We start from the raw sequence: 20,902 nt of genomic DNA, 5'->3' as shown, positions 1-20,902 counted from the left end.
CGCAGGCACGGGGAGAACGTGCAAACTCCACACAGTCAGTCGCCTGAGGCGGGAATTGAACCCGATGATCCCACTAGTAGGCGAGACGAGGACCTGGAAGTACAGCCTCAGGGTGAAGGGTCGTCCCTTCAGGCTGAGATGAGGTTGCATTTAAGACAGAGATAGAGAGGTTCTTGATTATAAGGGGATCAAGGGTTGTGGGGAGAGGGCAGGAGAATCGGGGTTGAGAAACCTGTGAGCCACGACCGAATGGCGGAGCGTGGGCCGAATGGCCCGATTCTGCTCCTACGTCTTATGGGCCGTCAGACCTTCCGTGGTCTTGCGGTCATGACAGAAAGCAGTTGTTTCCCAGAGGGTGGCGGCGGTCTGGAATGCACTGCTTGGGAGGGTAGCGAGGCGGGGAACCTCAAAACCTTGAAAAACTACTTGGATGAGCACTGGAAATGTCATAACCTTTCCTGGCTACGGACCAAGTGCTGGAAAGTGGGACTAGAGCAGACTTAGAGTAGCTTTGTCAGTGCGGACTCGGAGGGCCAAAGGGCCTCTTCTGTACTGTGTGACTGTGTGGGGAAGCTTTCTGATTCCCATCTGTTGATTGAGGCCGCCCCATTGATGCTTCCTGATGCGGAGCAGCCGGATGGATCCAAGTGCGCATTGAAGGTGAGAGGGTGGCAGAGAGCTTCGGAGCCTCCGTCCGTTTGGTTCAGGTTTCGTCTCGTCCTGATGCAAGCATCGATGTACGTGCTCAGTGGCTACCAATAGAGTGAAGGTGCAGTTGATCACTGACTCCACGCGTGGTGCTGCAGGTTGTAATGTCTAGACGAAAACAGAACTCGCTGCACCCTTCGGGAGAAGGGTCACTGGACTCGAAAAAGCGTTAATTCTGCTTTTTCCCCACAGATGCTGAGGTTTTGCTTACTGGGTGTTTTGCTTTATTTTGCATTTTAGACCTTGCTTTTTGATTGCACAGCCACTATCAAACCATTAGCTTGCTGTTAGCGCTGCAATTAGCACTCTTGAATCTTGATTTGCAATTCTAAGGAAGCAGACCGAATTGGAATGTTTGGAGCCGAACCAATAAAGGCTGATTTGCTGTAAATTGATCTTCACATCCCCGCCCCGTCGTGCTATTCATTTGCACGAGGTGGGTTGGGGGATGGGAGTTCACACTTTCCAAGACAAGATGGATTAGTCTGTAAGAGGTACTGTTCGTAAAGGTGAGCGAGCCGAGATTTCCTGACAGTGAGATTTTTCGGTCAGAATTCGAACCTGCTCCAATCATTTGCCTTGTGGGGAGGCAGGGATTTTTCACATTGGTAACAGCTGAGATTTTTAGAACGTCGAACAGAGCAGCGCAACAACAGGCCCTTCGGCAACTGTGAGAAACAAAACTCACTCACAATTCAGCCTGAGACAAAGCCTTGGAAACAAGAACATTTAATTCTTTACGGCCTTGCAAGAACAGGCGTTTTGCTCAAGCAATCAGGCTAGCAAAAGCGCGCGAAAACAAAACATGTAAGCATTCTTATTCAGTTTGCAAGTTGCGGAATCACGCCTCCCTTTTCCCATCCTATCATAAGCCGATTACCTCACTCGTTTTTCTCTAATTTTCCTTATCTGACTACCCTGCTGTCCTTGTCCTTGTCTGTTACAGCCTGTCTGCTATTTTATCCAGTTCCCCTTATCATACTATAAGCTTATTGTGAAATGCCCCTACTGCTACTTTTGTGGTCAGCTACAACACTTTAAAGTTATTTCTTAGTTTACAACTATTTCTTAAACAAAAACCTCTATATTCGTTAAAATCTTAGCCTTAGGTATGCTGCAAGAATCCCGCGACCGTTTGTGTAATGTTCCCCTTCCCCTCCCCCCACAACACCCCGTCACCCATCTGCAAAAACAACATCTCTAACTGCATTTCTAATCTCCCACAAACTGTCAGGGACATTTAAGCTACTGCTCGGCGAGCACACGCTGGACGGCAGTAAATTGAGGGGTGTGTAGGTTAGGTTGATCTTAGATTAAGAAAACTGCTCGGCACGACATCGTGGGCCGAAGGGCCTGTACTGTGCAATGTTCTAACTGCAGGCACATCCACACACATCAAAGACATGGAGGGCTCGGCTGAATCTATTGCTTTCTTCTCTACGTGTCACGTTTCATCGAGGTAGCGTCCTAGGCCCAAGCATCTTCAGCGAGTGGTGAGAATATGCAGTGCACTGCCTGAGAGAGAGGGTGCTGGAGGCAGATTCAATGGTGACTTTGGTCGGAGGGTCGGATACTTATCTGAAGAGAGAATATTTGCTGCAGGGCGAGTGGGACTGGGGAAGTTGCTCGTGCAGAGAGCTGATGCAGACATGACAGGCTGAATGTATCATTCAATGCGTGCAGTTCTGCAGTTGGTTACCGCCTCCTCAAAAACGCTGTGCTGGTCACGTGAGAAGTCACGTAAGCTTAGCCCTGACCCACTTGATTGGTGAGATACTGACGATCTCTACATGACCATGAGACAGTGGTTCACTGACAGGGGAAAAAAAGCAACTGCTGTAAACGGACCTGCTGCTCTCGTTAGAAATCCTGGGAGGACTACGGCGACAGGGAAACTGTCAGCAGTGATCTACAAGTCTTTGAACAGAATCAAGCTGATTGAAAACATGGAGGACAAATGGGACTTGAGGCAGTCCGCGGTATTGTAGTTATCGCTTCTCGGCCTTTTGGCTAAGATCAAGTGTCTGTTCTTATCAGGACGGGGGTCGAGTTGTGAGTCATCAGAGCTAGTGGAGATCATCGCTGGATCGTGATTGGACGTTGGAGGATCGTTTGGTTGTGCTGACCTGCTATTGGTGGATCTTCATGCTGGCTTCGGCCTAACACCAATTCAGGGACCAGCCAACCTCCGAGCTATGGCCTCAACAGCTGCGCGCAGCCCTGGGCAGGGGGTTCGAAACACCGTCCGGGTGTCTGTCAAGCAGGTGGAGGGCCGTACACCGATGGATCGCATCCTGTTTATTAAGAAGGTATTGCTAGGATGCTGTGGGTTCGCTGCAGCAGACGTGTACTGCCTGCAGGATTTCCCTGGGGCAGGCTACTTTGATGTGACCTTCAGGAGTGTGAAGCAGTGCGAACAGCTCCTGAAGGTCTTCAAGGAGAAGGAAGGGGAGCCGCTGTTCTCCATCTTGTCGGCAACCCCATTGTGTGTGCTTCCTGCACAGAGGAGTCGGGTTGTTACAATCCATATGTACAACCCCTATGTTCCAGCGGCTGATGTCCTGACCTTCCTGGGAAGGTACGTCCAAGTTGAGGGAGAAGCCACCGACGTGATCGACCCCTTTGGGATCTGGACCAGTAAGCGGCAGGTCAGAGTGACTCTGAGAGTCGATGGCAATGGGAACATTCTTCACCCACCCTCGAGCTTCGCAATTGGAGGGAACAGAGGCTACCTGACATATGCAGGGCAGCCAAAAGTGTGCCGAGCCTGCGGGAAGTCGGGACATGTGCTGGTGGATTGCAAAGTGACCATCTGCAGGAACTGCAAACAGGAGGGTCACCTGACTAAGGACTGTCAGGAAGAAAGGAGCTGCAACCTGTGCGGAGAGGCGGGCCACGTGTACAAGACCTGCCCAAGACGGGGGGGCCCCACTTACGCACAGATGGCTGGAGGTGGCAAGGCGAGCCGTGGACCCCCAAAGACCAGTAACGTCCACCTAGACAGCAGGGAAACAGAGTCTGGTGGCACCCAGAAAGAAGAACAGGCTGGAGTGGAGGAGGGGGCAGCCAGTGGAGAGACACAGCAGCTAATCCTAGCTCTCGCTGGGCAGATGGAAGCAATGGAGGAGGAGGAGGAGGTAATCGAGCAGGCAGAGGAGTGGATACCGGTTATAAACAGGAAGAGAAAATCCGGCCACGCCCACAAAGCCTCCCAGCAAAGGGGGAAAAGACAGCTGCACGAGGGAGGGACGGCCAGCACTTCGGATGGGGAAGACGGGCACAAAGAACATCATCACCACCAGAAGAAGAGACAGAGCGCCGTAGATAAAGAGGAGGGCATTTCCTCCCAGCCAGGAAACAACGGACCCCCTGAAGTCCACCCTCCACCCAGTGAGAACCAGGGGGTACCCACTGTCCCACAACTACAGGTAACTGAGAGCTGCGATCCTCTGACAGTCCCATTGTCAGACACAGAACTGGACGGTGCGGACCCTTGCCTTGGCTCAATGACACCAGAGCAGGTAAATGACCCCAGTGAGGGCCTGGATAGCTACCTCAGCCCAGAGAAGGTCCAGCAGTTCGTGCACACCATGGGGATGCAGATAGCTACCCCAGAGACAGGACAGTCAAATGGACAAGGGTAACCCCATAAACTGGGGGTTAAAGAAGTTTTCCTTTGCTCTCATATAACAGGGCACCCACTCAGTAGGTGGGTTCCGCTGAAGCCACAGCTAAATAATAAGAGACTGGATGGTTAATGAAGGGAACTGTATTTAGGATAACTGTAAATTTGAGCAATTCAATCTGTTCTTTACGACATGGAATGTATATATGTATGAACGATATGACAAATTGTACAAGTACCAAAGATTTATGTATACGAATAAAGTATATTTTGAAATAAAAAAAATCTGTTCTTATCAGTTTAATATCTGATACGTCCCTTATCTGGGGACCATATATTAAATTGATTTTTGGAGCAGGGAGATGGAATAGGGGCTTGCTCCGTCCACTCCACGCATCGACCTGGTATTGCAGTACCTCCGGGAACGGTGCACCCCTCATCTATAAATCTAAAAACAGCTTCATGTTTATAACTCAGGCTTTCGGTGCTTTGTGTCTGCTGGATGGGTTTGAGTACCAAGTGCTTCATTTCTCACACCTCACATCCAACCGGGCGTGAGTCGATTCAAACTCGTCTGTTCTAAGGTGGCTGCTCAGCTCCCGCTCCCTATCCTTCTCTCGCCATCTCTGTCTCTTGCGCACCTTGACACTTGCTCTCAATGTCATCCCCTCGGACCCCTGCTGCGTGCTGCACCTTCCCGCCAACGCCGGGCCCCGATCACACCACGTGGTGTCAGAATTTGGGAGTCGCAGCAACCGTAGCTGCCCACCAGCTTTTCATACTCGCGAGCGACATTTCAGAAAAACAAGAGAAGGTCAACTGTGCTACGTTGCTGCATGCTGCTGGGGATGAAGCTATCTCGGGGTTCAGTCGTTTTGATTTTGATGACTTGAAAGAGAGATTTCGAGAACACTGTGAGCTAGGACAAAAATCATCGGGACGTATTTAAGGCACATGCTTTTCATCAGACTGCAAGGGCAGGCGGAATCGATAGGTACGTATGTGACTGACCGGAAAAACGAGGCAAAGGACTGTGAGTTTCAGCCATTTTCCGATTCACGGAGCCGCGACAGAATCGTGTGTGCTATCACGAATGACTGAGTCAGAGGCAGGTTACTCAGAGAGTCAATTCTCACTGGGAAAAGCAAAGAGACAGCACTAACTCGACAACAGCACGTGAGAAAACGTAGAACAAACAAACCAATGTTTGCTGACCGGAACTGGCCTGGAAAGATAATAAGGCAGGTAGGAGCACTGCAGATTATCCGGCACCTGGGCTGTGTACGCAGGGACTGGCACAACACCCCCTTGCCTTCTTTTGCACTTAGAATGCTGCCAGTTCTGGCTGAGGCAGCAAAGTCAGTCTCACACAAGCAGCGTGTGCCAGCTGTCTGTGACAACAAATTCCAAAGACTCACAACCCTCTGAGAGAAGACGTTTCTCCTGATCTCACTCTTAAATTGGTGCCTCTTTATTCTGTTCAGTTCTAGACACTCCCATGAGGGAAAATGTCCTCTCAGCATTTACCCTGTCGAGCCACGTAAGAATCCAATATGTTTCAATAAGATTGTGTCTCATTCATTTAAACTCAGGATCTACACTCATCTGGAGGTAGGGTTTACCGGGCTCAGTTTTACTGAAAAGCTGACCTCCGGCTAGTTCAGCAAATAGGTCGTTGAGCAAAGGGAAAGGAAACCGCCTAGCACACACCAGCAGGTGAACTGTTGCAGCATGATATTGCGGCTCCGGCACTCAATCCCTCTACGAATGAAACCTAACAGCCTTCTTAACAGCACTATCCACTTGGGTGGCAACTTTCAGGGATCTATGTACATGGGACTCCAAGATCCCTCTGCACATCCACACTACCAAGAATCTTTCCATCGACCCAGTACTCTGCCTTCCTGTTATTCTTCCCAAAGTGCATCACCTCACATTTAGCTGCATTGAACTCCATTTGCCACCTCTCAGCCCAATTCTGCAGTTTATCCAAGTCCCCCTGCAACCTGTAACATTCTTCCACACTGACCACGACTCCACCGACTTTAGCGTCGTCTGCAAATTTACTAATCCATCCACCTATGTTATGCCTGCATCTAAGTCATTTATAAAAATGACAAACAGCAGTGGTCCCAAAACAGACCCTTGTGGCACACCACTAGTAACCGGACTCCAGGCTGAATATTTTCCATCAACCACCACCCGCTGCCTTCTTTCAGAAAGCCAGTTTCTAAGCCAAGCTGCTAAATCACCCTCAGTTCCATGCCTCTGCATTTTCTCCAACAGCCTACCACGTGGAACCTTATCAAAGGCTCCCGGCGTCCTGCTTCTCTATCCCATTGAAAACAATAGCGTGCTTCTTTAGAATTCTTGATCAGTCACTCTCAGAATCTTGACAAGTGATTGCCTTCGGCCCAGTTGAGTTTGATTCTGTCCAACCACATTCTTGCCCATAAAGCTCTAAGATTTCCTTTGTTGATGCGCAGGCTGTGTCTTCAGACTGACCGTATAACTGAACGTTCCCACCGTGAAAGCACCTGTGTGTGTTCCTCGCTCAGTTTCTGAAGGTTGCAGCGCAACGTGACTCAGCCGTATCAATGAAACCGGTGTCCACCTCCATTCTTACCGGTTTGCCGTTCAGTAAGGGAGCGACCGGGGCGTCGGCAGCTATCGCCAGTATCTGTAACAACAACACCTCATTGGTTTGTGCGCCTGGGCTTTTGTCTTCTTGCCCTTTTTGTACCATTTAGGATTTCTTCCTGTACTTTCGCTGCAGGTTATTGGTACTTTCTCCCCCGAGCGCACCCACTTAATATATTCTTTTTTAATGCTGCAGTTTCTGCACACAGCTTCTTTCCAGCAGCAATTTGCTGCTGCCTGACATGTGTTTCCACAGCAGTGGCAGTTTTGTGTCTGCGTTGGTGCTTGTCCCTGGGCCACCATTTTGTGAACTCTCAGCCACCATTTTGTGAGGTGTTGACCTTCCTTGGCTGCGAGTTCCATCACGGTTGCCATTCCCAGCACTTTCATTTAAGTGTAGTCACCTTTGCGTCAGTAATCTCTTCTGGATCGCTTCACATCTTACGGCAGGCTGCTACAAAAGGTAGAGTCTCGTGGGATCTGAGGTGAGTCGGCTAGCTGGATACAAAACCGACTCGGGGCGCATTTTTCGGAAAGGAGATCAGTAACTAGTGGCGTCCCGCAGGGCTCAGTGCTAGGACCTTTGTTGTTTGTGACGTGTAAATAAATGATCTGTACAAAGAGCTGTACAAAACTCCAGTTAGGCTACAATTGGGATATCGCGCGCAATGCTGTTCGGCACACTACCAGAAGGACGTGGATGCTTTGGAGAGGGTGCAGAGAAGGTTTACCAGCACGTTGCCTGCCCTGGAGCGCTTCTGCTGTGAGGAGAGATTGAATAAACTTGGATTGTCGTCACTGCAAAGACGGAAGCTGAGGGGCGACCTGATAGTGGTCGACAGCATACTGAGAGGCATCGAAAGGGTGGGGTGGCGAGTCAGTGGGTACAGGTTCACGGTGAGAGGGGGAAAGTGAGAAGGGAAAAGTGCGGGGAAAGGTTTTCACACAGAGGATGGTGGGTGCCTGGAACGCGTTGCCAGTCGAAGCGCTGGAAGCAGGCACATTAGGAACGTGGGTTGGTACATTAGGAACTTGCAGCGTGGGTTGGTACCTGGGACTTCGATGTTGTGGCTATTACGGAGACATGGGTAGAACAGGGACAGGATTGGCTGTTGCAGGTTCCAGGGTTTAAATGTTTTAGTAGGGTCAGAGGTGGGGGTAAAAGAGGGGGAGGTGTGGCATTGCTTGTCAAAGATAGTATTACAGCTGTGGAAAGGACGATGGATGAAGACTCGCCGTCTGAGGTAGTTTGGGCTGAGGTTAGGAATAGGAAAGGTGAGCTCACCCTGTTAGTAATTTTTTACAGGCCTCCTAATAGTCCTAGAAACGTAGAAGAAAGGATTGCGAGGATGATTCAAGAGAAGAGTGAAAGTAATAGGGTGGTTGTTATGGGGGACTTTAACTTTCCTGATATTGATTGGGAAAGCTATAGCTCAAGTTCGTTAGATGGGTCAGTGTTTGTCCAATGTGTGCAGGAGGGTTTCCTGACACAATATGTAGATAGGCCAACAAGAGGTGAGGCCATACTGGATTTGGTTCTGGGTAACGAACCAGGCCAGGTGTTAGAATTAGAGGTAGGTGAGCACTTTGGGGACAGTGACCACAATTCGGTGACTTTTACTCTAGCGATGGAGAGGGATAAGTGTGCACTACAGGGCAAGAGTTATAGCTGGGGGCAGGGAAATTATGATGCGGTGAGGCATGACTTAGGATGTGTGGCTTGGAAAAGTAAGCTTCAAGACAAGGGCGTAACTGATATGTGGAGCTTGTTCAAGGAGCAACTATTGAGTGTCCTTGATAAGTATGTACCCGTCAGGCAGGGAGGAAAGGGTCGTGTGAGGGAGCCGTGGTTTAATAAGGAATTGGAATCCCTTGTTAAATGGAAGAGGGCGGCCTATGTAAAGATGAGGCGTGAAGGTTCAATTGGGGCGATTGAGAGTTATACGGTAGCCAGGAAGGACCTGAAGAGAGAGCTAAGAGCAGCAAGGAGGGGACATGAAAGGGCCTTAGTTGGTAGGATTAGGGAAAACCCTAAGGCTTTCTATAGGTATGTCAGGAATAAAAGAATGACTAGGGTAGGAATAGGTCCAGTCAAGGATAGTAGTGGGAAGTTGCGTGTGGAGGCTGAAGAGATTGGGGAGACATTGAATGAATACTTTTCGTCAGTATTCAATCAGGAACAGGACATTGTTGTCAATGTGAGTACTGAGTCACAATTAAGTAGAATGGATGGCTTTGAGGTATGTAGAGAAGAGGTGTTGGAAATTCTGGAAAGGGTGAAAATAGATAAGTCCCCTGGGCCTGATGGCATTTATCCTAGGATTCTCCGGGAAGCAAGGGAGGAGATTGCAGAGCCATTGGCCTTGATTTTTATGTCCTCGTTGTCTACAGGAGTAGTGCCAGAAGATTGGAGGCTAGCAAATGTGGTTCCCTTGTTCAAGAAGGGGAGTAGGGATAACCCTAGTAACTATTGGCTGGTGAGTCTCACTTCTGTTGTGGGCAAAATCTTAGAGAGAATTCTAAGGGATAGGATTTATGAACATCTGGATAGGAATAATGTGATCAAGGATAGTCAGCATGGTTTTGTGAAGGGCAGGTCGTGCCTCACAAACCTTATTGAATTCTTTGAGAAGGTGACTAAGGAGGTGAACGAGGGGAAAGCGGTAGATGTGGTGTATATGGATTTTAGTAAGGCGTTTGATAAGGTTCCTCATGGTGGACTACTGCAAAAAACACGGAGGTATGGCATTGAGGGTGAGTTGGAGGTTTGGATTAGGAGTTGGCTGGCTGGAAGAAGACAGAGGGTAGTAGTTGATGGCAAAGGTTCATCTTGGAGTGCCGGCACTAGCGGTGTTCCGCAAGGATCTGTTTTGGGACCATTGCTGTTTGTCATTTTTATAAATGACCTGGAGGAGGGGTTAGAAGGTTGGGTGAGCAAGTTTGCGGATGATACGAAAGTCGGAGGAGTTGTAGACAGTGAGGAAGGATGTGGCAGGTTACAGCGGGATATAGATAAGCTGCAGAACTGGGCAGAAAGGTGGCAAATGGCGTTCAATGTAGCTAAGTGTGAGGTGATTCACTTTGGTAAGAGTAATAAAAAGATGGGGTACTGGGCTAATGGACGGATACTTGGTAGTGTGGATGAGCAGAGGGATCTTGGTGTCCATGTACACAGATCTTTGAAAGTTGCCACCCAGGTAAATAGTGCGGTGAAGAAGGCATATGGCGTACTGGCTTTTATTGGTAGAGGAATTGAGTTCCGGAGTACTGAGGTCATGTTGCAGTTGTATAAGACTCTGGTGCGTCCGCATCTGGAGTATTGTGTGCAGTTTTGGTCGCCATACTATAGGAAGGATGTGGAGGCACTGGAACGGGTGCAGAGGAGGTTTACCAGGATGTTGCCTGGTATGGAAGGAAGATCATATGAGGAAAGGCTGAGGCACTTGGGGTTGTTTTCATTGGAGAAAAGAAGGTTTAGGGGTGACTTGATAGAGGTGTACAAGATGATTAGGGGTTTAGATAGGGTCGACAGTGAGAATCTTTTTCCAAGGGGGCATAGCTTTAAATTAAGGGGGGGTAGGTATAGGACAGATGTTAGGGGTAGGTTCTTTACTCAGCGAGTCGTGAGTTCATGGAATGCCCTGCCAGTAGCAGTGGTGGACTCTCCCTCATTATGGGCATTTAAGCAGGCATTGGATAGGCATATGGAGGATAGTGGGCTAGTGTAGGTTAGGTGGGCTTGGATCGGCGCAACATCGAGGGCCGAAGGGCCTGTACTGCGCTGTATTCTTCTATGTTCTATGTTTAAGGCTCACCTTGTTAGACACGTGAACGGGAGGCGGAACGGCGGGACTGAAACCACGTCTGGGCAACAAGTAGCACGTCCAAACAAGGAGTAGGAATCGGCACAGGCTCGCTGGGCCCTGTGTTATCGACCCGACGTGCCAAAGTCTCCGGCCACGTGTATAACTTTGGTGAATTTCTGCAAATACCTTGTAGACGGGGCTGTGACAGGGACCTTATTGGGGTGTCGACGATAATGAGGGCCACGGCGGGCATTTTTGCTGAGTTTGCAGATGGCACAAAGATAGCGAGAGGGACAGGTAGTTTTGAGGAAACGGGCAGGCTGCAGAAGGGCGTGGAGATGAAGGGCGAGTGGGGAAAGAAGTGACCAAGTGTGCGGTTTTGCACTTTGGTAGCAAGAACAATCGGGTAGATGATTTTCTGAACGAGGGAAAGGCTTTGCAAATCTGAAGCGCTGAGGGTCTTGGGAGTCTTAGTTCCAGGTTGTTTCATGATTAACATGCAGGTTCATCCGATGGTTCGGAAGGCAAATGCAGTGTCGGCATTCATTTCAAGCGGGCGAGAAAAAAGGAGCAGAGACGTGCTGCTGAGGCTGCATCAGACTCTGGTCTGACCACAGGTGGAATATCGGGAGCAGTTTTGTGCCCTGTACCAAAGGAAGGGATGCGCTGGTGTTGGAGGGAGTCTAGAGAAGGTTTACAAGCGTGTTCCCCCTGGGGCTGAAGGGTTTGTCACACGAGGTCTCTGGGTCTATACCCGATGGTGTTTCGAAAGGTAAGGCGGGATCTGACTGAACCTTACAGGCTACTGGGAGGCCTGGTCAGAGTGGATGTGAAGAAGATTAGATTAGATTACATTACATTACAGTGTGGAAACAGGCCCTTCGACCCAACAAGTCCACACCGACCCGCCGAAGCGCAACCCACCCATACCCCTACATTTGCCCCTTACCTAACACTACGGGCAATTTAGCATGGCCAATTCACCTGACCTGCACATCTTTGGACTGTGGGAGGAAACCGGAGCACCCGGAGGAAACCCACGCAGGCACGGGGAGAACGTGCAAACTCCACACAGTCAGTCGCCTGAGGCGGGAATTGAACCCGATGATCCCACTAGTAGGCGAGACGAGGACCTGGAAGTACAGCCTCAGGGTGAAGGGTCGTCCCTTCAGGCTGAGATGAGGTTGCATTTAAGACAGAGATAGAGAGGTTCTTGACTATAAGGGGATCAAGGGTTGTGGGGAGAGGGCAGGAGAATCGGGGTTGAGAAACCTGTGAGCCACGACCGAATGGCGGAGCGTGGGCCGAATGGCCCGATTCTGCTCCTACGTCTTATGGGCCGTCAGACCTTCCGTGGTCTTGCGGTCATGACAGAAAGCAGTTGTTTCCCAGAGGGTGGCGGCGGTCTGGAATGCACTGCTTGGGAGGGTAGCGAGGCGGGGAACCTCAAAACCTTGAAAAACTACTTGGATGAGCACTGGAAATGTCATAACCTTTCCTGGCTACGGACCAAGTGCTGGAAAGTGGGACTAGAGCAGACTTAGAGTAGCTTTGTCAGTGCGGACTCGGAGGGCCAAAGGGCCTCTTCTGTACTGTGTGACTGTGTGGGGAAGCTTTCTGATTCCCATCTGTTGATTGAGGCCGCCCCATTGATGCTTCCTGATGCGGAGCAGCCGGATGGATCCAAGTGCGCATTGAAGGTGAGAGGGTGGCAGAGAGCTTCGGAGCCTCCGTCCGTTTGGTTCAGGTTTCGTCTCGTCCTGATGCAAGCATCGATGTACGTGCTCAGTGGCTACCAATAGAGTGAAGGTGCAGTTGATCACTGACTCCACGCGTGGTGCTGCAGGTTGTAATGTCTAGACGAAAACAGAACTCGCTGCACCCTTCGGGAGAAGGGTCACTGGACTCGAAAAAGCGTTAATTCTGCTTTTTCCCCACAGATGCTGAGGTTTTGCTTACTGGGTGTTTTGCTTTATTTTGCATTTTAGACCTTGCTTTTTGATTGCACAGCCACTATCAAACCATTAGCTTGCTGTTAGCGCTGCAATTAGCACTCTTGAATCTTGATTTGCAATTCTAAGGAAGCAGACCGAATTGGAATGTTTGGAGCCGAACCAATAAAGGCTGATTTGCTGTAAATTGATCTTCACATCCCCGCCCCGTCGTGCTATTCATTTGCACGAGGTGGGTTGGGGGATGGGAGTTCACACTTTCCAAGACAAGATGGATTAGTCTGTAAGAGGTACTGTTCGTAAAGGTGAGCGAGCCGAGATTTCCTGACAGTGAGATTTTTCGGTCAGAATTCGAACCTGCTCCAATCATTTGCCTTGTGGGGAGGCAGGGATTTTTCACATTGGTAACAGCTGAGATTTTTAGAACGTCGAACAGAGCAGCGCAACAACAGGCCCTTCGGCAACTGTGAGAAACAAAACTCACTCACAATTCAGCCTGAGACAAAGCCTTGGAAACAAGAACATTTAATTCTTTACGGCCTTGCAAGAACAGGCGTTTTGCTCAAGCAATCAGGCTAGCAAAAGCGCGCGAAAACAAAACATGTAAGCATTCTTATTCAGTTTGCAAGTTGCGGAATCACGCCTCCCTTTTCCCATCCTATCATAAGCCGATTACCTCACTCGTTTTTCTCTAATTTTCCTTATCTGACTACCCTGCTGTCCTTGTCCTTGTCTGTTACAGCCTGTCTGCTATTTTATCCAGTTCCCCTTATCATACTATAAGCTTATTGTGAAATGCCCCTACTGCTACTTTTGTGGTCAGCTACAACACTTTAAAGTTATTTCTTAGTTTACAACTATTTCTTAAACAAAAACCTCTATATTCGTTAAAATCTTAGCCTTAGGTATGCTGCAAGAATCCCGCGACCGTTTGTGTAATGTTCCCCTTCCCCTCCCCCCACAACACCCCGTCACCCATCTGCAAAAACAACATCTCTAACTGCATTTCTAATCTCCCACAAACTGTCAGGGACATTTAAGCTACTGCTCGGCGAGCACACGCTGGACGGCAGTAAATTGAGGGGTGTGTAGGTTAGGTTGATCTTAGATTAAGAAAACTGCTCGGCACGACATCGTGGGCCGAAGGGCCTGTACTGTGCAATGTTCTAACTGCAGGCACATCCACACACATCAAAGACATGGAGGGCTCGGCTGAATCTATTGCTTTCTTCTCTACGTGTCACGTTTCATCGAGGTAGCGTCCTAGGCCCAAGCATCTTCAGCGAGTGGTGAGAATATGCAGTGCACTGCCTGAGAGAGAGGGTGCTGGAGGCAGATTCAATGGTGACTTTGGTCGGAGGGTCGGATACTTATCTGAAGAGAGAATATTTGCTGCAGGGCGAGTGGGACTGGGGAAGTTGCTCGTGCAGAGAGCTGATGCAGACATGACAGGCTGAATGTATCATTCAATGCGTGCAGTTCTGCAGTTGGTTACCGCCTCCTCAAAAACGCTGTGCTGGTCACGTGAGAAGTCACGTAAGCTTAGCCCTGACCCACTTGATTGGTGAGATACTGACGATCTCTACATGACCATGAGACAGTGGTTCACTGACAGGGGAAAAAAAGCAACTGCTGTAAACGGACCTGCTGCTCTCGTTAGAAATCCTGGGAGGACTACGGCGACAGGGAAACTGTCAGCAGTGATCTACATGTCTGTTCTTATCAGGACAGGGGTCGAGTTGCGAGTCATCAGAGCTAGTGGAGATCATCGCTGGATCGTGATTGGACGTTGGAGGATCGTTTGGTTGTGCTGACCTGCTATTGGTGGATCTTCATGCTGGCTTCGGCCTAACGCCAATTCAGGGACCAGCCAACCTCAGAGCAATGGCCTCAACAGCTGTGCGCAGCCCTGGGCAGGGGGTTCGAAACACCGTCCGGGTGTCTGTTAAGAAGGTGGAGGAGCGGACACCAGTCGATCGGACGGTGTTCGTCAAGAAGGTGTTGTTCGAGTGCTGTGGATTCGCCGCAGCAGACGTGTACTGCCTGCAGGATTTCCCTGGGGCAGGCTACTTCGATGTCACCTTCAGGAGCGTGAAGCAATGTGAGCAGCTCCTGAAGGTCTTCAAGGAGAAGGAAGGGGAGCCGCTGTTCTCCATCTTGTCGGCGGTCCCCTTGTGTGTGCTTCCTGCACAGAGGAGCAGGGTTGTTACTATCCACATGTACAACCCCTACGTGCCAGCAACTGATGTCCTGACGTTCCTGGGAAGATATGTGCAGGTCGAGGGTCAAAGCACCGACGTGGTTGACCCTTTCGGGATCTGGACCAGCAAACGACAGGTCAAGGTAACCCTGAGGGTGGACGCCAGCGGGAATATCCTCCACCCACCCTCCAGCTTTGCTATCGGAGGGAGCAGAGGGTACCTGACTTATGCAGGGCAGCCGAAAGTGTGCCGAACCTGTGGGAGGTCAGGCCACATGGCGGCGGACTGCAAGGTCACGATCTGTCGCAATTGCAAGAAGGAGGGCCACCCGACCAAAGACTGCAAGGAGGAAAGGAACTGCAATCTGTGCGGGGAGGCGGGCCACGTGTACAGGGCCTGCCCAAGACGAGGGGCCGCCACCTATGCGCAGATGGCCGGAGGCGGGCCACAAAAGGACAGCAAGGCACCGCAAACCGGCAAGGAAATGGTGTCAGGAGGCACGCGACAGGAAGGACAGGCCAGAGCAGAGCAGATGACAGCTACTGGAGAGGTACAGCTGCCGAGCGAAGCTCCGACAGGACAGGAGGAGGAGGCGGAGAAGGGAAAGAAGGAGGCAGAGGAATGGACCGTGGTGAAAAACAGGAAGAGGAAAACCCACCCGGTCACCAAGACCTCCCAGAAAAAGGGGAAAAGGCAGCTGCAGGGGGAAGATACGGACAGCTCTTCAGAGGGTGAGGACGGAAGAAAGGAGGGCCGTCACCAAAAGAAGAGGCAGAGCGCTGCGAGGAGAAAGGAGAGCAGCAACTGCCAACCAAGGGACGAGCCTCCTGAGGAAATGGGAAACCACCACCCCCCACCAGGTGAAAGCCAGGAGGGCCCCACCGCCACACAGCTCCAGGTCACTGGGAGCAGCGACCCTCTGACAGCCCCGCTGTCAGATATAGAAACAGACAGCGTGGACCCTGGTCTCGGCCCGATGACACCGGAGCGGGCAAATGGGCCGAGTGAGGAACTGGACAGCTACCTCAGCCCAGCGAGGGTCCAGCAGTTTGCGCACTGCATGGGGATGCAGACAGCTACCCCAGAGGGGCAGGACCAGCAGCAATCGGACATGGGTAACCTTACAACCTGTTAACAAAATGGGGTTTAAAATTGCAACCATCAATGTGCGCAGCATAAAATCTGCTGCGCGATGTGTTTCAACACTGGCCTTCCTGGCCAACGTGAAAGCTGATGTCCTGTTTCTGCAGGAGTGTGGGATACCGCACCTCAGCAGTTACAGGAGATGGTCGAGCTTGTGGGCCCATGGGCCGTCAGTGTGGTCGGGGGGCAACGATAACCGCTCCTCGGGCCTGGGTATTCTGTTACGGGGAGGCAACTTCACCATCTCCGAGGTTAAGGAGGTGGTGGGCGGGCGCCTCCTCGTTGCTGATGTTACATACAGAAACGCTCCCGTGAGACTAATTAATGTGTACGCCCCAGCGGGTAAGAGTGAACGGTTGGCCGTCCTGCAGCAGCTTCCACTGTTGCTGGCTACGTCCAGGCTGGTCATTCTGGCCGGAGACTTCAACTGTATCATCGATGCAGATGGACGATCCGGCGGGGGGGACAGTAAACTGGACGCCACGTCCAGAGCCCTGATGGACACGGTCAAAGACGCCAAGCTGCACGACGTCTTCAGCACCCCTGCAGACGGAGCGCAGCGTAGATATACATGGTCACGGGCAGACGGGTCTATCCGCTCAAGGATAGATTACCTGTTTGCGTCCCGAACGTTCTCGGTCAGATCCACCGACGTCAAGCCGGTGTTCTTCTCTGACCACTGCCTCCTGCTGGCCGACTGTCACCTACAGGACGAGCAGCGGGCTGGCAAGGGAACGTGGAAACTGAACACGAAGCTGTTGACCCCGGGAAACATTGAGGAGCTCAAGAGAGATTACGCAGGTTGGAGAACCGTGAAGTCCTTCTTTGAGTCTCCAGCAGACTGGTGGGAAACAGTAAAAGGGAACATCAAGAGGTTCTTCATCCTCAAAGGTGTTCAGGAGGCGAGAGAGAGACGGGGAAAACTGTCCCAGCTCCAGGAAAGTATGCAGAACCTGCTCCTGCTGCAGACGTTGGGGGTCGATGTCACGGAGGACCTCAAGGAGGTGAAGGGCCAGCAAGCCTCGCTCTTTGCCTCGGAGGCCTCCAAGATAATCTTCCGGTCCAGGGTCCGCTCGGTGGAGCAGGACGAGACGTGCTCACGTTTCTTCTTCCAGAAGGTGCACAAAGAGAGCTCTGTGCTCAGCAGCCTGAAGGAAGAAGATGGCTCGGTAACGTCATCTCAGGCTGACATCATGAGGATCAGCAAATCCTTCTATGCCAGTCTGTATGACTCGAAGCCAACCGACAGCGCGGCCTCCCAGTCGTTCCTGTCCTCTATCACGGAGGTCCTAGACGACGGAACACGAGAGAGGCTGGACCAGCCGCTATCTCTGGATGAGCTGACCAAGGCCCTCGAGTCCTTCGAAAAGAATAGAACTCCCGGAAGCGACGGCTTACCGGTCGAGCTCTATTCCGCTCTTTGGGACTTGATTGGCCGGGACCTGCTGGAGGTGTATGTCAGTATGCTTCGGGCAGGTACCATGAGTGAATCCATGAGGAAAGGCATCATCACCCTCATCTACAAGCAGAAGGGGGAGAGGGAAGAAATTAGAAATTGGAGACCGATCTCACTGTTAAACACAGACTACAAAATCTTGTCAAAGGTCATCGCCAACCGGGTCAGGTCTGCTCTGGGATCGGTGATTCACCCTGACCAAACCTGTGCTGTACCGGGCAGGAAGATCGCTGAGAGTCTCGCACTCCTCAGAGATACGATCGCCTACGTGCAGGACAGGGGGGTGGACACCTGCCTCATCAGCCTGGACCAGGAGAAAGCCTTTGACAGGATATCGCATACATATATGAGGGATGTCCTCTCCAAAATGGGCTTCGGGGAGGGAATCGCTAATTGGATCAGACTGCTCTACACCAACATTGTCAGTGCAGTCTCAATCAATGGGTGGGAATCAGATAGCTTCCCAGTCAGATCTGGAGTCAGGCAGGGCTGCCCTCTCTCTCCTGCCTTGTTTGTGTGTTGCATAGAGCCATTTGCCGAGTCCATCAGGAAGGATGCGAGCCTGAAAGGGGTGACTATTCCTGGCAGCGGGGGCCTGCAGGTTAAGGCCTCCCTGTACATGGATGACGTCGCCGTTTTCTGCTCGGATCCGCTGTCCGTGCACAGACTCATGTGCATCTGTGACCAGTTCGAACGGGCCTCGGGGGCCAAGGTAAACCGAGGCAAGAGCGAGGCCATGCTCTTCGGGAACTGGGCCGACCAATCCTCTATCCCCTTCACCGTCAGGACTGACCACCTGAAGGTGCTGGGTATTTGGTTCGGGGGGGCTGGGGCGTGCACCAAGACCTGGGAGGAGCGGATCAGGAAGGTGAGACAGAAACTGGGCAGATGGGAGCAACGGTCGCTCTCCATCGCGGGTAAGAACCTGGTCATCAGGTGTGAGGTACTCTCAGTATTGTTATACGTGGCACAGGTCTGGCCTATCCCCAGAACCTGTGCCGCCGCAGTCACCCGGGCCATCTTCCACTTCGTGTGGAGATCAAAGATGGACCGGGTCCGAAGAGATGTAATGTACAAAGACCGGTGCAATGGGGGAAAAAACACACCCAATGCCACCCTCACCCTGATGGCCACCTTTGTGTGTGGCTGCATCAAGCTGTGCGTGGATCCCCGGTACGCAAACACCAAGTGTCACTACGTACTGAGGTTCTACTTGTCCCCGGTGTTGCGAAGGATGGGCCTGGCCTCGCTGCCGCGGAACGCTCCGAGTAGTTGGACCGTTCCGTATCACCTGTCCTTCGTGGAGAAATTTATCAAGAAAAACACCTTTGACCACAAGTCCATCAGGAAGTGGTCAGCACGTAGTGTCCTTGAGACCCTTCGGGAAAAGGAGAGGGCAGATCCCGTCGAGCGGTTCCCTGAGCAGACTGTCAAAGCCATTTGGCAGAATGCCTCATCGCCAGAACTTTCCAACAAGCACCAAGACATGGCTTGGCTGGTGGTGAGAAGGGCTCTGCCTGTGAGATCATTTATGCACGCCCGGACTCTCTGCCGCACCGCACGCTGCCCTCGAAGCGGCTGCGGGGGGGACGAGACTGTCACACACCTCCTTCTGGAATGTGCCTATGCAGAGGAAGTCTGGAGAGAAATGCAGTGGTGTTTGTCGAGGTTCGTCCCGAGCAGCGCCGTGACGCGGGACTCCGTGCTCTACGGCCTGTTCCCCGGGACGCACACCGAGACGAACATCAACTGCGCCTGGAGGATCATCAACTCGGTGAAGGACGCTCTCTGGGTGGTCCGAAACCTGTTGATCTTCCAGCTGAAGGAGTTGACCCCGACTGAGTGTTGCAGACTGGCACATTCCATGGTCCAGGACTACGTGTTGAGGGACGCGATGAAGCTTGGGGCAGCTGCCGCCAAGGCGCGGTGGGGAAAGACCACCGTCTAACATCTGCCTGCCTAATGAAAAACAGGGGGCCCACACAGTCATTTGGGCTCCGCTGGCGTCTGAGCTCAATGTAATCGCACTAACCTGTGAATATGAATGATTACCCTGTTTCGATACGTAAAGAAATGGAATGTTCACAGAATGATGACATGTCCAATTGTATAGATTAAATATATATGAATAAAGTATATTTTTGAAATAAAAAAAAAAAAAAATCTGTTCTTATCAGTTTAATATCTGATACGTCCCTTATCTGGGGACCATATATTAAATTGATTTTTGGAGCAGGGAGATGGAATAGGGGCTTGCTCCGTCCACTCCACGCATCGACCTGGTATTGCAGTACCTCCGGGAACGGTGCACCCCTCATCTATAAATCTAAAAACAGCTTCATGTTTATAACTCAGGCTTTCGGTGCTTTGTGTCTGCTGGATGGGTTTGAGTACCAAGTGCTTCATTTCTCACACCTCACATCCAACCGGGCGTGAGTCGATTCAAACTCGTCTGTTCTAAGGTGGCTGCTCAGCTCCCGCTCCCTATCCTTCTCTCGCCATCTCTGTCTCTTGCGCACCTTGACACTTGCTCTCAATGTCATCCCCTCGGACCCCTGCTGCGTGCTGCACCTTCCCGCCAACGCCGGGCCCCGATCACACCACGTGGTGTCAGAATTTGGGAGTCGCAGCAACCGTAGCTGCCCACCAGCTTTTCATACTCGCGAGCGACATTTCAGAAAAACAAGAGAAGGTCAACTGTGCTACGTTGCTGCATGCTGCTGGGGATGAAGCTATCTCGGGGTTCAGTCGTTTTGATTTTGATGACTTGAAAGAGAGATTTCGAGAACACTGTGAGCTAGGACAAAAATCATCGGGACGTATTTAAGGCACATGCTTTTCATCAGACTGCAAGGGCAGGCGGAATCGATAGGTACGTATGTGACTGACCGGAAAAACGAGGCAAAGGACTGTGAGTTTCAGCCATTTTCCGATTCACGGAGCCGCGACAGAATCGTGTGTGCTATCACGAATGACTGAGTCAGAGGCAGGTTACTCAGAGAGTCAATTCTCACTGGGAAAAGCAAAGAGACAGCACTAACTCGACAACAGCACGTGAGAAAACGTAGAACAAACAAACCAATGTTTGCTGACCGGAACTGGCCTGGAAAGATAATAAGGCAGGTAGGAGCACTGCAGATTATCCGGCACCTGGGCTGTGTACGCAGGGACTGGCACAACACCCCCTTGCCTTCTTTTGCACTTAGAATGCTGCCAGTTCTGGCTGAGGCAGCAAAGTCAGTCTCACACAAGCAGCGTGTGCCAGCTGTCTGTGACAACAAATTCCAAAGACTCACAACCCTCTGAGAGAAGACGTTTCTCCTGATCTCACTCTTAAATTGGTGCCTCTTTATTCTGTTCAGTTCTAGACA

At 51.2% G+C, this 20,902-nt stretch overlaps 2 pseudogenes; both read left to right on the top strand.

Moving 5' to 3' along the window:
* The first annotated feature begins 4,598 nt into the window (after positions 1-4,598).
* LOC148133918 (U2 spliceosomal RNA) lies at positions 4,599-4,771 on the top strand (annotated as a pseudogene).
* Positions 4,772-19,666: 14,895 nt separating this feature from the next.
* Positions 19,667-19,847, top strand: LOC148133917 (U2 spliceosomal RNA; annotated as a pseudogene).
* Positions 19,848-20,902: the final 1,055 nt, after the last annotated feature.

Source organism: Chiloscyllium plagiosum, unplaced genomic scaffold (genome assembly GCF_037043375.1).
Source record: "Chiloscyllium plagiosum isolate Xiang-an unplaced genomic scaffold, Cpla_swu_hap1 HiC_scaffold_176, whole genome shotgun sequence".
Taxonomy (NCBI): domain Eukaryota; kingdom Metazoa; phylum Chordata; class Chondrichthyes; order Orectolobiformes; family Hemiscylliidae; genus Chiloscyllium; species Chiloscyllium plagiosum.
Note: the sequence above shows the minus strand (reverse complement) of the source record. Positions and strands in the feature narration are given on the sequence as shown.